Consider the following 15,578-nt stretch of genomic DNA (forward strand, 5'->3'; position numbering starts at 1 on the left):
AGTGGTGGAGGTTTGAGCTGTATTGCCATATTTGGGGTTTTGATTCCAAATGCATTCAATGTTATAGTCATTGATTCAATTCTTCTCTGATTTTACAGCAAAGGGAAGACACAAGGCCAGTAAACCAGGTAAGGGCTCGTCCGGGATTTGAACCCGGGACCTCCCGCACCCGAAGTGAGAATCATACCCCTAGACCAACGAGCCAAGATTTGCAACTTTAGACTTCATACGAGTGCCGCGGGCCACAGATAGCAAAAAGATACCCTCGGAAGGTACGTTCAATCATCGAATAGAAACATCCTACAACTTTCAGTTCAGCTCACTCAATGTCAGTGTTGCTTCCATTTTTTTTATTTCAAAGTTCTCTTATTCTAAAGTGGAGATTAGTTGCAAAAAGTATGTGTAAATCAATCTGTAACACTACAAATCCCAGCTGTGAGTGTAAACTTGTGGAGGGTCAACGTAAACTCCAAGTAAAAGTTGGGATAACGGTTTGTCTAGATAAAAATTGCATTGTAAAAGAAAAGAAGAGTTGTTCACTTAACTGTCAGTGGCTTTAATTTTGGGGATGTTCAGTCTATGTCCTCAATAACTTCACTCATGTTGAGTGAAAGGAGAGCCAAATGCTACAGCTCCAAACAATATAGTAAGACAGGACATTTTTGCAATTGTTATCAGCACTCTTAATTAACAATTTGGGAGAGCAAAGACAGACGCTTTTGAGATGAAGGAAGGTACCCAAAGTTAACCATGAAGCTTTCCGTATAGGTTTCTTAAGGGAGGAGGGCTCGCCCGGGATTTGAACCCGGGACCTCTCGCACCCTAAGCGAGAATCATACCCCTAGACCAACGAGCCAAAAAGTGGTCTTTTTGCGTTTCGTGAGAGCACGCGGACAGCTGACGTAGCCATGGAATCCTGGGAATTTGTGATTGCTTTCTTTCTTCTTTGACTTTTCCAGAGCAATGAGCCTATATTGTTTGGAGTTGGCTCTCCCTTCACTCAACATGAGTGAAGTTATTAGGCACATACACTGAACAGCCCACAAAAACACCTGAGACCAATGAGCCAATACTCACCGCCAGGTTCCACCAACTCACATCACATTTTATCAAGAAGCCCAACTTTAAGACAGAACAGGTCTATATCTCCATTTCCCTACCATTGACTTGAAGCGTTTCAATCTGGATTTATAGTACAAATACCAAAACTGCTTTAGATAATATTGCAGAGGGTGTGCTTCCATGATACAGGATTACTGACATGCGTGGATCTGTCTTTCAAATTCCAGATAAGAAATTAATTTAAGAAGGTCTTGAAGCAACTTCGGAATGAGTGGTGGAGGTTTGAGCTGTATTGCCATATTTGGGGTTTTGATTCCAAATGCATTCAATGTTATAGTCATTGATTCAATCCTTCTCTGATTTGACAGCAAAGGAAAGACACAAGGCCAGTAAACCAGGGAAGGGCTCGTCCGGGATTTGAACCCGGGACCTCTCGCACCCAAAGCGAGAATCATACCCCTAGACCAACGAGCCCAAAGGTGGACTTTTTGCGTTTCGTGATAGAGCGCGGACAGCTGACGTAGCCATGGAATCCTGGGAATTTGTGATTGCTTTCTTTCTTCTTTGACTTTTCCAGAGTAATGAGCCTATATTGTTTGGAGTTGGCTCTCCCTTCACTCAACATGAGTGAAGTTATTAGGCACATACCCTGAACAGCCCACAAAAACTCCTGAGACCAATGAGCCAATACTCACCGCCAGGTTCCACCAAGTCACATCACATTTTATCAAGAAGCCCAACTTTAAGACAGAACAGGTCTATATCTCCATTTCTCTACCATTGACTTGAAGCGTTTCAATCTGGATTTATAGTACAAATACCAAAACTGCTTTAGATAATACTGCAGAGGATGTGCTTCCATGATACAGGATTACTGACATGTGTGGATCTGTCTTTCAAATTCCAGATAAGAAATTAATTTAAGAAGGTCTTGAAGCAACTTCGGAATGAGTGGTGGAGGTTTGAGCTGTATTGCCATATTTGGGGTTTTGATTCCAAATGCATTCAATGTTATAGTCATTGATTCAATTCTTCTCTGATTTTACAGCAAAGGGAAGACACAAGGCCAGTAAACCAGGGAAGGGCTCGTCCGGGATTTGAACCCGGGACCTCCCGCACCCGAAGTGAGAATCATACCCCTAGACCAACGAGCCAAGATTTGCAACTTTAGACTTCATACGAGTGCCGCGGGCCACAGATAGCAAAAAGATACCCTCGGAAGGTACGTTCGATCATCGAATAGAAACATCCTACAACTTTCAGTTCAGCTCACTCAATGTCAGTGTTTCTTCCATTTTTTTTAATTTCAAAGTTCTCTTATTCTAAAGTGGAGATTAGTTGCCAAAAGTATGTGTAAATCAATCTGTAACACTACAAATCCCAGCTGTGAGTGTAAACTTGTGGAGGGTCAACATAAACTCCAAGTAAAAGCTGGGATAACGGTTTGTCTAGCTAAAAATTGCATTGTAAAAGAAAAGAAGATTTGTTCACTTAACTGTCAGTGGCTTTAATGTTGGGGATGTTCAGTCTATGTCCTCAATAACTTCACTCATGTTGAGTGAAAGGAGAGCCAACTGCTACAGCTACAAACAATATAGTAAGACAGGACATTTTTGCAATTGTTATCAGCACTCTTAATTAACAATTTGGGAGAGCAAAGAGAGACGCTTTTGAGATGAAGGAAGGTACCCAAAGTTAACCATCAAGCTTTCCGTATAGGTTTATTAAGGGAGGAGGGCTCGCCCGGGATTTGAACCCCGGACCTCTCGCACCCTAAGCGAGAATCATACCCTAGACCAACGAGCCAAAAAGTGGACTTTTTGCGTTTCGTGAGAGCACGCGGACAGCTGACGTAGCCATGGAATCCTGTGAATTTGTGATTGCTTTCTTTCTTCTTTGACTTTTCCAGAGCAATGAGCCTATAATGTTTGGAGTTGGCTCTCCCTTCACTCAACATGAGTGAAGTTATTAGGCACATACACTGAACAGCCCACAAAAACACCTGAGACCAATGAGCCAATACTCACCGCCAGGTTCCACCAACTCACATCACATTTTATCAAGAAGCCCAACTTTAAGACAGAACACGTCTATATCTCCATTTCTCTACCATTGACTTGAAACGTTTCAATCTGGACTTATAGAACAAATACGGAAACTACTTTAGACAATACTGCAGAGGGTGTGCTTCCATGATACAGGATTACTGACATGCGTGGATCTGTCTTTCAAATTCCAGATAAGAAATTAATTTAAGAAGGTCTTGAAGCAACTTCGGAATGAGTGGTGGAGGTTTGAGCTGTATTGCCATATTTGGGGTTTTGATTCCAAATGCATTGAATGTTATAGTCATTGATTCAATCCTTCTCTGATTTCACAGCAAAGGAAAGGCACAAGTCCAGTAAACCAGGAAAGGGCTCGTCCGGGATTTGAACCCGGGACCTCTCGCACCCAAAGCGAGAATCATACCCCTAGACCAACGAGCCAAAAGTTGGACTTTTTGCGTTTCGTGAGAGCACGCGGACAGCTGACGTAGCCATGGAATCCTGGGAATTTGTGATTGCTTTCTTTCTTCTTTGACTTTTCCAGAGCAATGAGCCTATATTGTTTGGAGTTGGCTCTCCCTTCACTCAACATGAGTGAAGTTATTAGGCACATACACTGAACAGCCCACAAAAACTCCTGAGACCAATGAGCCAATACTCACCGCCAGGTTCCACCAACTCACATCACATTTTATCAAGAAGCCCAACTTTAAGACAGAACAGGTCTATATCTCCATTTCTCTACCATTGACTTGAAGCGTTTCAATCTGGACTTATAGAACAAATACGGAAACTGCTTTAGATAATACTGCAGAGGGTGTGCTTCCATGATACAGGATTACTGACATGCGTGGATCTGTCTTTCAAATTCCAGATAAGAAATTAATTTAAGAAGGTCTTGAAGCAACTTCGGAATGAGTGGTGGAGGTTTGAGCTGTATTGCCATATTTGGGGTTTTGATTCCAAATGCATTCAATGTTATAGTCATTGATTCTATCCTTCTCTGATTTGACAGCAAAGGAAAGACACAAGGCCAGTAAACCAAGTAAGGGCTCGTCCGGGATTTGAACCCGGGACCTCTCGCACCCAAAGCGAGAATCATACCCCTAGACCAACGAGCCAAAAGGTGAACTTTTTGCGTTTCGTGAGAGCGCGCGGACATCTGACGTAGCCATGGAATCCTGGGAATTTGTGATTGCTTTCTTTCTTCTTTGACTTTTCCAGAGTAATGAGCCTATATTGTTTGGAGTTGGCTCTCCCTTCACTCAACGTGAGTGAAGTTATTAGGCACATACCCTGAACAGCCCACAAAAACTCCTGAAACCAATGAGCCAATACTCACCGCCAGGTTCCACCAAGTCACATCACATTTTATCAAGAAGCCCAACTTTAAGACAGAACAGGTCTATATCTCCATTTCTCTACCATTGACTTGAAGCGTTTCAATCTGGATTTTTAGTACAAATACCAAAACTGCTTTAGATAATACTGCAGAGGGTGTGCTTCCATGATACAGGATTACTGACATGTGTGGATCTGTCTTTCAAATTCCAGTTAAGAAATTAATTTAAGAAGGTCTTGAAGCAACTTCGGAATGAGTGGTGGAGGTTTGAGCTGTATTGCCATATTTGGGGTTTTGATTCCAAATGCATTGAATGTTATAGTCATTGATTCAATTCTTCTCTGATTTCACAGCAAAGGAAAGACACAAGGCCAGTAAACCAGGGAAGGGCTCGTCCGGGATTTGAACCCGGGACCTCCCGCACCCGAAGCGAGAATCATACCCCTAGACCAACGAGCCAAGATTAGCAACTTTAGACTTCATACGAGTGCCGCCGGCCACAGATAGCAAAAAGATACCCTCGGAAGGTACGTTCGATCATCGAATAGAAACATCCTACAACTTTCAATTCAGCTCACTCAATGTCAGTGTTGCTTCCATTTTTTTTTATTTCAAAGTTCTCTTATTCTAAAGTGGAGATTAGTTGCCAAAAGTATGTGTAAATCAATCTGTAACACTACAAATCCCAGCTGTGAGTGTAAACTTGTGGAGGGTCAACGTAAACTCCAAGTAAAAGCTGGGATAACGGTTTGTCTAGCTAAAAATTGCATTGTAAAAGAAAAGAAGAGTTGTTCACTTAACTGTCAGTGGCTTTAATTTTGGGGATGTTCAGTCTATGTCCTCAATAACTTCACTCATGTTGAGTGAAAGGAGAGCCAACTGCTACAGCTCCAAACAATATAGTAAGACAGGACATTTTTGCAATTGTTATCAGCACTCTTAATTAACAATTTGGGAGAGCAAAGACAGACGCTTTTGAGATGAAGGAAGGTACCCAAAGTTAACCATCAAGCTTTCCGTATAGGTTTCTTAAGGGAGGAGGGCTCGCCCGGGATTTGAACCCGGGACCTCTCGCACCCAAAGCGAGAATCATACCCCTAGACCAACGAGCCAAAAGTTGGACTTTTTGCGTTTCGTGAGAGCACGCGGACAGCTGACGTAGCCATGGAATCCTGGGAATTTGTGATTGCTTTCTTTCTTCTTTGACTTTTCCAGAGCAATGAGCCTATATTGTTTGGAGTTGGCTCTCCCTTCACTCAACATGAGTGAAGTTATTAGGCACATACACTGAACAGCCCACAAAAACACCTGAGACCAATGAGCCAATTCTCACCGCCAGGTTCCACCAACTCACATCACATTTTATCAAGAAGCCCAACTTTAAGACAGAACAGGTCTATATCTCCATTTCTCTACCATTGACTTGAAGCGTTTCAATCTGGACTTATAGAACAAATACGGAAACTGCTTTAGATAATACTGCAGAGGGTGTGCTTCCATGATACAGGATTACTGACATGCGTGGATCTGTCTTTCAAATTCCAGATAAGAAATTCATTTAAGAAGGTCTTGAAGCAACTTCGGAATGAGTGGTGGAGGTTTGAGCTGTATTGCCATATTTGGGGTTTTGATTCCAAATGCATTAAATGTTATAGTCATTGATTCAATCCTTCTCTGATTTCACAGCAAAGGAAAGACACAAGGCCAGTAAACCAGGGAAGGGCTCGTCCGGGATTTGAACCCGGGACCTCTCGCACCCAAAGCGAGAATCATACCCCTAGACCAACGAGCCAAAAGATGGACTTTTTGCGTTTCGTGAGAGCGCGCGGACATCTGACGTAGCCATGGAATCCTGGGAATTTGTGATTGCTTTCTTTCTTCTTTGACTTTTCCAGAGTAATGAGCCTATATTGTTTGGAGTTGGCTCTCCCTTCACTCAATGTGAGTGAAGTTATTAGGCACATACCCTGAACAGCCCACAAAAACTCCTGAGACCAATGAGCCAATACTCACCGCCAGGTTCCACCAAGTCACATCACATTTTATCAAGAAGCCCAACTTTAAGACAGAACAGGTCTATATCTCCATTTCTCTACCATTGACTTGAAGCGTTTCAATCTGGATTTATAGTACAAATACCAAAACTGCTTTAGATAATACTGCAGAGGATGTGCTTCCATGATACAGGATTACTGACATGTGTGGATCTGTCTTTCAAATTCCAGATAAGAAATTAATTTAAGAAGGTCTTGAAGCAACTTCGGAATGAGTGGTGGAGGTTTGAGCTGTATTGCCATATTTGGGGTTTTGATTCCAAATGCATTCAATGTTATAGTCATTGATTCAATTCTTCTCTGATTTTACAGCAAAGGGAAGACACAAGGCCAGTAAACCAGGGAAGGGCTCGTCCGGGATTTGAACCCGGGACCTCCCGCACCCGAAGTGAGAATCATACCCCTAGACCAACGAGCCAAGATTTGCAACTTTAGACTTCATACGAGTGCCGCGGGCCACAGATAGCAAAAAGATACCCTCGGAAGGTACGTTCAATCATCGAATAGAAACATCCTACAACTTTCAGTTCAGCTCACTCAATGTCAGTGTTGCTTCCATTTTTTTTATTTCAAAGTTCTCTTATTCTAAAGTGGAGATTAGTTGCAAAAAGTATGTGTAAATCAATCTGTAACACTACAAATCCCAGCTGTGAGTGTAAACTTGTGGAGGGTCAACGTAAACTCCAAGTAAAAGTTGGGATAACGGTTTGTCTAGATAAAAATTGCATTGTAAAAGAAAAGAAGAGTTGTTCACTTAACTGTCAGTGGCTTTAATTTTGGGGATGTTCAGTCTATGTCCTCAATAACTTCACTCATGTTGAGTGAAAGGAGAGCCAACTGCTACAGCTCCAAACAATATAGTAAGACAGGACATTTTTGCAATTGTTATCAGCACTCTTAAAGGGATAGTTCGGGATATTTGACATGGATCTGTATGGCATCACCATAACCAGTGTCGTGCATTCAAACTGACTTACCCCCGACAGTGTCCTGTGAGCCGAGTTTTTGTCCAGTGTTGGTCAAGGCGAAAGTAGTCCGGCTTGTTTGCTGGGGTCAAGAAATTAGCGCGTTTTTCTTCCCAAAACAGTACGTGTGCTAAAGAGTGATTTATTTCATCACAAAAACCGAAGCCGGCAAAAGTCACTCCTCGTTATCACTTGGGCCCTATACTGTCTCTTATTGTGTATCAGTGCGCACGTCATTCTGACCGCGAGCTGTGCGCACGAGTTCACTTTGTTTACTGCTCGGGAAGATGTCTGACAACGAGAGCGACGAGGAACATATTGACTTCCGTTCAGAGCCAAGGGGGTATCTTTATGAACCCGTTTATACTGAGGAGGAAGTTCGCCAAATGGACTTAGATCGGGCAGAAAGAGAGAGGGTGGACAGAGAAGTGATGGAAACAGAAGCTGGAGCCACTGCTGGAGCTGCGATACCCAGGGTGGCCGACAAATCCTGGTGCACTTGTTTGAAGTGCGAAGTAATGCAGACAGAGGTGGAATGTTACTGCTGCCACGAGTGGGATTTAGTTATGCCCCAGATACAAAACCTTTCCATAGATGAGGATGTCGGCGGCCGCGGGACAGCTGCTGCCTGCATCACAAATAACGGTGACTTCCCTGCACTCCTGAATGCAGGCGTCTGAGAACTTTTTTCCATGTTCCCAAGATCAACTGGAAGAGGCGTCCCAGACCAGCTGGACCCGATGGCCAGTTGTCTGCAGAGTAAGTGTTGAGCACTGCCAAAGAACAGAAAGACTCGTGCGCACAGCTCGCGGTCAGAATGACGTGCGCACTGATACACAATGAGACAGTATAGGGCCCAAGTGATAACGAGGAGTGACTTTTGCCGGCTTCGGTTTTTGTGATGAAATAAATCACTCTTTAGCACACGTACTGTTTTGGGAAGAAAAACGCGCTGATTTCTTGACCCCAGCAAACAAGCCGGACTACTTTCGCCTTGATCAAAACTGGACAAAAACTCGGCTCACAGGACACTGTCGGGGGTAAGTCAGTTTGAATGCACGACACTGGTTATGGTGATGCCATACAGATCCATGTCAAATATCCCGAACTATCCCTTTAATTAACAATTTGGGAGAGCAAAGACAGACGCTTTTGAGATGAAGGAAGGTACCCAAAGTTAACCATCAAGCTTTCCGTATAGGTTTCTTAAGGGAGGAGGGCTCGCCCGGGATTTGAACCCGGGACCTCTCGCACCCAAAGCGAGAATCATACCCCTAGACCAACGAGCCTAAAAGTGGACTTTTTGCGTTTCGTGAGAGCACGCGGACAGCTGACGTAGCCATGGAATCCTGTGAATTTGTGATTGCTTTCTTTCTTCTTTGACTTTTCCAGAGCAATGAGCCTATAATGTTTGGAGTTGGCTCTCCCTTCACTCAACATGAGTGAAGTTATTAGGCACATACACTGAACAGCCCACAAAAACACCTGAGACCAATGAGCCAATACTCACCGCCAGGTTCCACCAACTCACATCACATTTTATCAAGAAGCCCAACTTTAAGACAGAACAGGTCTATATCTCCATTTCCCTACCATTGACTTGAAGCGTTTCAATCTGGATTTATAGTACAAATACCAAAACTGCTTTAGATAATATTGCAGAGGGTGTGCTTCCATGATACAGGATTACTGACATGCGTGGATCTGTCTTTCAAATTCCAGATAAGAAATTAATTTAAGAAGGTCTTGAAGCAACTTCGGAATGAGTGGTGGAGGTTTGAGCTGTATTGCCATATTTGGGGTTTTGATTCCAAATGCATTCAATGTTATAGTCATTGATTCAATCCTTCTCTGATTTGACAGCAAAGGAAAGACACAAGGCCAGTAAACCAGGGAAGGGCTCGTCCGGGATTTGAACCCGGGACCTCTCGCACCCAAAGCGAGAATCATACCCCTAGACCAACGAGCCCAAAGGTGGACTTTTTGCGTTTCGTGATAGAGCGCGGACAGCTGACGTAGCCATGGAATCCTGGGAATTTGTGATTGCTTTCTTTCTTCTTTGACTTTTCCAGAGTAATGAGCCTATATTGTTTGGAGTTGGCTCTCCCTTCACTCAACATGAGTGAAGTTATTAGGCACATACCCTGAACAGCCCACAAAAACTCCTGAGACCAATGAGCCAATACTCACCGCCAGGTTCCACCAAGTCACATCACATTTTATCAAGAAGCCCAACTTTAAGACAGAACAGGTCTATATCTCCATTTCTCTACCATTGACTTGAAGCGTTTCAATCTGGATTTATAGTACAAATACCAAAACTGCTTTAGATAATACTGCAGAGGATGTGCTTCCATGATACAGGATTACTGACATGTGTGGATCTGTCTTTCAAATTCCAGATAAGAAATTAATTTAAGAAGGTCTTGAAGCAACTTCGGAATGAGTGGTGGAGGTTTGAGCTGTATTGCCATATTTGGGGTTTTGATTCCAAATGCATTCAATGTTATAGTCATTGATTCAATTCTTCTCTGATTTTACAGCAAAGGGAAGACACAAGGCCAGTAAACCAGGGAAGGGCTCGTCCGGGATTTGAACCCGGGACCTCCCGCACCCGAAGTGAGAATCATACCCCTAGACCAACGAGCCAAGATTTGCAACTTTAGACTTCATACGAGTGCCGCGGGCCACAGATAGCAAAAAGATACCCTCGGAAGGTACGTTCGATCATCGAATAGAAACATCCTACAACTTTCAGTTCAGCTCACTCAATGTCAGTGTTTCTTCCATTTTTTTTAATTTCAAAGTTCTCTTATTCTAAAGTGGAGATTAGTTGCCAAAAGTATGTGTAAATCAATCTGTAACACTACAAATCCCAGCTGTGAGTGTAAACTTGTGGAGGGTCAACATAAACTCCAAGTAAAAGCTGGGATAACGGTTTGTCTAGCTAAAAATTGCATTGTAAAAGAAAAGAAGATTTGTTCACTTAACTGTCAGTGGCTTTAATGTTGGGGATGTTCAGTCTATGTCCTCAATAACTTCACTCATGTTGAGTGAAAGGAGAGCCAACTGCTACAGCTACAAACAATATAGTAAGACAGGACATTTTTGCAATTGTTATCAGCACTCTTAATTAACAATTTGGGAGAGCAAAGAGAGACGCTTTTGAGATGAAGGAAGGTACCCAAAGTTAACCATCAAGCTTTCCGTATAGGTTTATTAAGGGAGGAGGGCTCGCCCGGGATTTGAACCCCGGACCTCTCGCACCCTAAGCGAGAATCATACCCTAGACCAACGAGCCAAAAAGTGGACTTTTTGCGTTTCGTGAGAGCACGCGGACAGCTGACGTAGCCATGGAATCCTGTGAATTTGTGATTGCTTTCTTTCTTCTTTGACTTTTCCAGAGCAATGAGCCTATAATGTTTGGAGTTGGCTCTCCCTTCACTCAACATGAGTGAAGTTATTAGGCACATACACTGAACAGCCCACAAAAACACCTGAGACCAATGAGCCAATACTCACCGCCAGGTTCCACCAACTCACATCACATTTTATCAAGAAGCCCAACTTTAAGACAGAACACGTCTATATCTCCATTTCTCTACCATTGACTTGAAACGTTTCAATCTGGACTTATAGAACAAATACGGAAACTACTTTAGACAATACTGCAGAGGGTGTGCTTCCATGATACAGGATTACTGACATGCGTGGATCTGTCTTTCAAATTCCAGATAAGAAATTAATTTAAGAAGGTCTTGAAGCAACTTCGGAATGAGTGGTGGAGGTTTGAGCTGTATTGCCATATTTGGGGTTTTGATTCCAAATGCATTGAATGTTATAGTCATTGATTCAATCCTTCTCTGATTTCACAGCAAAGGAAAGGCACAAGTCCAGTAAACCAGGAAAGGGCTCGTCCGGGATTTGAACCCGGGACCTCTCGCACCCAAAGCGAGAATCATACCCCTAGACCAACGAGCCAAAAGTTGGACTTTTTGCGTTTCGTGAGAGCACGCGGACAGCTGACGTAGCCATGGAATCCTGGGAATTTGTGATTGCTTTCTTTCTTCTTTGACTTTTCCAGAGCAATGAGCCTATATTGTTTGGAGTTGGCTCTCCCTTCACTCAACATGAGTGAAGTTATTAGGCACATACACTGAACAGCCCACAAAAACTCCTGAGACCAATGAGCCAATACTCACCGCCAGGTTCCACCAACTCACATCACATTTTATCAAGAAGCCCAACTTTAAGACAGAACAGGTCTATATCTCCATTTCTCTACCATTGACTTGAAGCGTTTCAATCTGGACTTATAGAACAAATACGGAAACTGCTTTAGATAATACTGCAGAGGGTGTGCTTCCATGATACAGGATTACTGACATGCGTGGATCTGTCTTTCAAATTCCAGATAAGAAATTAATTTAAGAAGGTCTTGAAGCAACTTCGGAATGAGTGGTGGAGGTTTGAGCTGTATTGCCATATTTGGGGTTTTGATTCCAAATGCATTCAATGTTATAGTCATTGATTCTATCCTTCTCTGATTTGACAGCAAAGGAAAGACACAAGGCCAGTAAACCAAGTAAGGGCTCGTCCGGGATTTGAACCCGGGACCTCTCGCACCCAAAGCGAGAATCATACCCCTAGACCAACGAGCCAAAAGGTGAACTTTTTGCGTTTCGTGAGAGCGCGCGGACATCTGACGTAGCCATGGAATCCTGGGAATTTGTGATTGCTTTCTTTCTTCTTTGACTTTTCCAGAGTAATGAGCCTATATTGTTTGGAGTTGGCTCTCCCTTCACTCAACGTGAGTGAAGTTATTAGGCACATACCCTGAACAGCCCACAAAAACTCCTGAAACCAATGAGCCAATACTCACCGCCAGGTTCCACCAAGTCACATCACATTTTATCAAGAAGCCCAACTTTAAGACAGAACAGGTCTATATCTCCATTTCTCTACCATTGACTTGAAGCGTTTCAATCTGGATTTTTAGTACAAATACCAAAACTGCTTTAGATAATACTGCAGAGGGTGTGCTTCCATGATACAGGATTACTGACATGTGTGGATCTGTCTTTCAAATTCCAGTTAAGAAATTAATTTAAGAAGGTCTTGAAGCAACTTCGGAATGAGTGGTGGAGGTTTGAGCTGTATTGCCATATTTGGGGTTTTGATTCCAAATGCATTGAATGTTATAGTCATTGATTCAATTCTTCTCTGATTTCACAGCAAAGGAAAGACACAAGGCCAGTAAACCAGGGAAGGGCTCGTCCGGGATTTGAACCCGGGACCTCCCGCACCCGAAGCGAGAATCATACCCCTAGACCAACGAGCCAAGATTAGCAACTTTAGACTTCATACGAGTGCCGCCGGCCACAGATAGCAAAAAGATACCCTCGGAAGGTACGTTCGATCATCGAATAGAAACATCCTACAACTTTCAATTCAGCTCACTCAATGTCAGTGTTGCTTCCATTTTTTTTTATTTCAAAGTTCTCTTATTCTAAAGTGGAGATTAGTTGCCAAAAGTATGTGTAAATCAATCTGTAACACTACAAATCCCAGCTGTGAGTGTAAACTTGTGGAGGGTCAACGTAAACTCCAAGTAAAAGCTGGGATAACGGTTTGTCTAGCTAAAAATTGCATTGTAAAAGAAAAGAAGAGTTGTTCACTTAACTGTCAGTGGCTTTAATTTTGGGGATGTTCAGTCTATGTCCTCAATAACTTCACTCATGTTGAGTGAAAGGAGAGCCAACTGCTACAGCTCCAAACAATATAGTAAGACAGGACATTTTTGCAATTGTTATCAGCACTCTTAATTAACAATTTGGGAGAGCAAAGACAGACGCTTTTGAGATGAAGGAAGGTACCCAAAGTTAACCATCAAGCTTTCCGTATAGGTTTCTTAAGGGAGGAGGGCTCGCCCGGGATTTGAACCCGGGACCTCTCGCACCCAAAGCGAGAATCATACCCCTAGACCAACGAGCCAAAAGTTGGACTTTTTGCGTTTCGTGAGAGCACGCGGACAGCTGACGTAGCCATGGAATCCTGGGAATTTGTGATTGCTTTCTTTCTTCTTTGACTTTTCCAGAGCAATGAGCCTATATTGTTTGGAGTTGGCTCTCCCTTCACTCAACATGAGTGAAGTTATTAGGCACATACACTGAACAGCCCACAAAAACACCTGAGACCAATGAGCCAATTCTCACCGCCAGGTTCCACCAACTCACATCACATTTTATCAAGAAGCCCAACTTTAAGACAGAACAGGTCTATATCTCCATTTCTCTACCATTGACTTGAAGCGTTTCAATCTGGACTTATAGAACAAATACGGAAACTGCTTTAGATAATACTGCAGAGGGTGTGCTTCCATGATACAGGATTACTGACATGCGTGGATCTGTCTTTCAAATTCCAGATAAGAAATTCATTTAAGGTCTTGAAGCAACTTCGGAATGAGTGGTGGAGGTTTGAGCTGTATTGCCATATTTGGGGTTTTGATTCCAAATGCATTAAATGTTATAGTCATTGATTCAATCCTTCTCTGATTTCACAGCAAAGGAAAGACACAAGGCCAGTAAACCAGGGAAGGGCTCGTCCGGGATTTGAACCCGGGACCTCTCGCACCCAAAGCGAGAATCATACCCCTAGACCAACGAGCCAAAAGATGGACTTTTTGCGTTTCGTGAGAGCGCGCGGACATCTGACGTAGCCATGGAATCCTGGGAATTTGTGATTGCTTTCTTTCTTCTTTGACTTTTCCAGAGTAATGAGCCTATATTGTTTGGAGTTGGCTCTCCCTTCACTCAATGTGAGTGAAGTTATTAGGCACATACCCTGAACAGCCCACAAAAACTCCTGAGACCAATGAGCCAATACTCACCGCCAGGTTCCACCAAGTCACATCACATTTTATCAAGAAGCCCAACTTTAAGACAGAACAGGTCTATATCTCCATTTCTCTACCATTGACTTGAAGCGTTTCAATCTGGATTTATAGTACAAATACCAAAACTGCTTTAGATAATACTGCAGAGGATGTGCTTCCATGATACAGGATTACTGACATGTGTGGATCTGTCTTTCAAATTCCAGATAAGAAATTAATTTAAGAAGGTCTTGAAGCAACTTCGGAATGAGTGGTGGAGGTTTGAGCTGTATTGCCATATTTGGGGTTTTGATTCCAAATGCATTCAATGTTATAGTCATTGATTCAATTCTTCTCTGATTTTACAGCAAAGGGAAGACACAAGGCCAGTAAACCAGGGAAGGGCTCGTCCGGGATTTGAACCCGGGACCTCCCGCACCCGAAGTGAGAATCATACCCCTAGACCAACGAGCCAAGATTTGCAACTTTAGACTTCATACGAGTGCCGCGGGCCACAGATAGCAAAAAGATACCCTCGGAAGGTACGTTCAATCATCGAATAGAAACATCCTACAACTTTCAGTTCAGCTCACTCAATGTCAGTGTTGCTTCCATTTTTTTTATTTCAAAGTTCTCTTATTCTAAAGTGGAGATTAGTTGCAAAAAGTATGTGTAAATCAATCTGTAACACTACAAATCCCAGCTGTGAGTGTAAACTTGTGGAGGGTCAACGTAAACTCCAAGTAAAAGTTGGGATAACGGTTTGTCTAGATAAAAATTGCATTGTAAAAGAAAAGAAGAGTTGTTCACTTAACTGTCAGTGGCTTTAATTTTGGGGATGTTCAGTCTATGTCCTCAATAACTTCACTCATGTTGAGTGAAAGGAGAGCCAACTGCTACAGCTCCAAACAATATAGTAAGACAGGACATTTTTGCAATTGTTATCAGCACTCTTAAAGGGATAGTTCGGGATATTTGACATGGATCTGTATGGCATCACCATAACCAGTGTCGTGCATTCAAACTGACTTACCCCCGACAGTGTCCTGTGAGCCGAGTTTTTGTCCAGTGTTGGTCAAGGCGAAAGTAGTCCGGCTTGTTTGCTGGGGTCAAGAAATTAGCGCGTTTTTCTTCCCAAAACAGTACGTGTGCTAAAGAGTGATTTATTTCATCACAAAAACCGAAGCCGGCAAAAGTCACTCCTCGTTATCACTTGGGCCCTATACTGTCTCT

At 42.9% G+C, this 15,578-nt stretch overlaps 19 non-coding genes across 19 annotated transcripts; all 19 read right to left on the reverse strand.

The window, feature by feature from the left end:
• Positions 1-132: 132 nt before the first annotated feature.
• trnap-cgg (transfer RNA proline (anticodon CGG)) lies at positions 133-204 on the reverse strand. Its single transcript has one exon. It is a non-coding gene; the product is annotated as a tRNA-Pro (tRNA).
• Positions 205-784: 580 nt separating this feature from the next.
• Positions 785-856, reverse strand: trnap-agg (transfer RNA proline (anticodon AGG)). The gene has a single exon. It is a non-coding gene; the product is annotated as a tRNA-Pro (tRNA).
• Positions 857-1,464: 608 nt separating this feature from the next.
• trnap-ugg (transfer RNA proline (anticodon UGG)) lies at positions 1,465-1,536 on the reverse strand. Its single transcript has one exon. It is a non-coding gene; the product is annotated as a tRNA-Pro (tRNA).
• Positions 1,537-2,144: 608 nt separating this feature from the next.
• Positions 2,145-2,216, reverse strand: trnap-cgg (transfer RNA proline (anticodon CGG)). The gene has a single exon. It is a non-coding gene; the product is annotated as a tRNA-Pro (tRNA).
• A 1,260-nt stretch (positions 2,217-3,476) lies between these two features.
• On the reverse strand, positions 3,477-3,548 carry trnap-ugg (transfer RNA proline (anticodon UGG)). Its single transcript has one exon. It is a non-coding gene; the product is annotated as a tRNA-Pro (tRNA).
• Positions 3,549-4,156: 608 nt separating this feature from the next.
• On the reverse strand, positions 4,157-4,228 carry trnap-ugg (transfer RNA proline (anticodon UGG)). The gene has a single exon. It is a non-coding gene; the product is annotated as a tRNA-Pro (tRNA).
• Positions 4,229-4,836: 608 nt separating this feature from the next.
• On the reverse strand, positions 4,837-4,908 carry trnap-cgg (transfer RNA proline (anticodon CGG)). Its single transcript has one exon. It is a non-coding gene; the product is annotated as a tRNA-Pro (tRNA).
• A 581-nt stretch (positions 4,909-5,489) lies between these two features.
• trnap-ugg (transfer RNA proline (anticodon UGG)) lies at positions 5,490-5,561 on the reverse strand. The gene has a single exon. It is a non-coding gene; the product is annotated as a tRNA-Pro (tRNA).
• Positions 5,562-6,169: 608 nt separating this feature from the next.
• trnap-ugg (transfer RNA proline (anticodon UGG)) lies at positions 6,170-6,241 on the reverse strand. Its single transcript has one exon. It is a non-coding gene; the product is annotated as a tRNA-Pro (tRNA).
• A 608-nt stretch (positions 6,242-6,849) lies between these two features.
• Positions 6,850-6,921, reverse strand: trnap-cgg (transfer RNA proline (anticodon CGG)). Its single transcript has one exon. It is a non-coding gene; the product is annotated as a tRNA-Pro (tRNA).
• Positions 6,922-8,685: 1,764 nt separating this feature from the next.
• trnap-ugg (transfer RNA proline (anticodon UGG)) lies at positions 8,686-8,757 on the reverse strand. The gene has a single exon. It is a non-coding gene; the product is annotated as a tRNA-Pro (tRNA).
• A 608-nt stretch (positions 8,758-9,365) lies between these two features.
• On the reverse strand, positions 9,366-9,437 carry trnap-ugg (transfer RNA proline (anticodon UGG)). The gene has a single exon. It is a non-coding gene; the product is annotated as a tRNA-Pro (tRNA).
• Positions 9,438-10,045: 608 nt separating this feature from the next.
• Positions 10,046-10,117, reverse strand: trnap-cgg (transfer RNA proline (anticodon CGG)). The gene has a single exon. It is a non-coding gene; the product is annotated as a tRNA-Pro (tRNA).
• A 1,260-nt stretch (positions 10,118-11,377) lies between these two features.
• On the reverse strand, positions 11,378-11,449 carry trnap-ugg (transfer RNA proline (anticodon UGG)). Its single transcript has one exon. It is a non-coding gene; the product is annotated as a tRNA-Pro (tRNA).
• A 608-nt stretch (positions 11,450-12,057) lies between these two features.
• trnap-ugg (transfer RNA proline (anticodon UGG)) lies at positions 12,058-12,129 on the reverse strand. The gene has a single exon. It is a non-coding gene; the product is annotated as a tRNA-Pro (tRNA).
• Positions 12,130-12,737: 608 nt separating this feature from the next.
• trnap-cgg (transfer RNA proline (anticodon CGG)) lies at positions 12,738-12,809 on the reverse strand. The gene has a single exon. It is a non-coding gene; the product is annotated as a tRNA-Pro (tRNA).
• Positions 12,810-13,390: 581 nt separating this feature from the next.
• trnap-ugg (transfer RNA proline (anticodon UGG)) lies at positions 13,391-13,462 on the reverse strand. Its single transcript has one exon. It is a non-coding gene; the product is annotated as a tRNA-Pro (tRNA).
• A 605-nt stretch (positions 13,463-14,067) lies between these two features.
• trnap-ugg (transfer RNA proline (anticodon UGG)) lies at positions 14,068-14,139 on the reverse strand. The gene has a single exon. It is a non-coding gene; the product is annotated as a tRNA-Pro (tRNA).
• A 608-nt stretch (positions 14,140-14,747) lies between these two features.
• trnap-cgg (transfer RNA proline (anticodon CGG)) lies at positions 14,748-14,819 on the reverse strand. The gene has a single exon. It is a non-coding gene; the product is annotated as a tRNA-Pro (tRNA).
• Between the last annotated feature and the right edge of the window lie 759 nt (positions 14,820-15,578).

This window comes from Odontesthes bonariensis, chromosome 9, assembly GCF_027942865.1.
Source record: "Odontesthes bonariensis isolate fOdoBon6 chromosome 9, fOdoBon6.hap1, whole genome shotgun sequence".
Lineage (NCBI taxonomy): Eukaryota > Metazoa > Chordata > Actinopteri > Atheriniformes > Atherinopsidae > Odontesthes > Odontesthes bonariensis.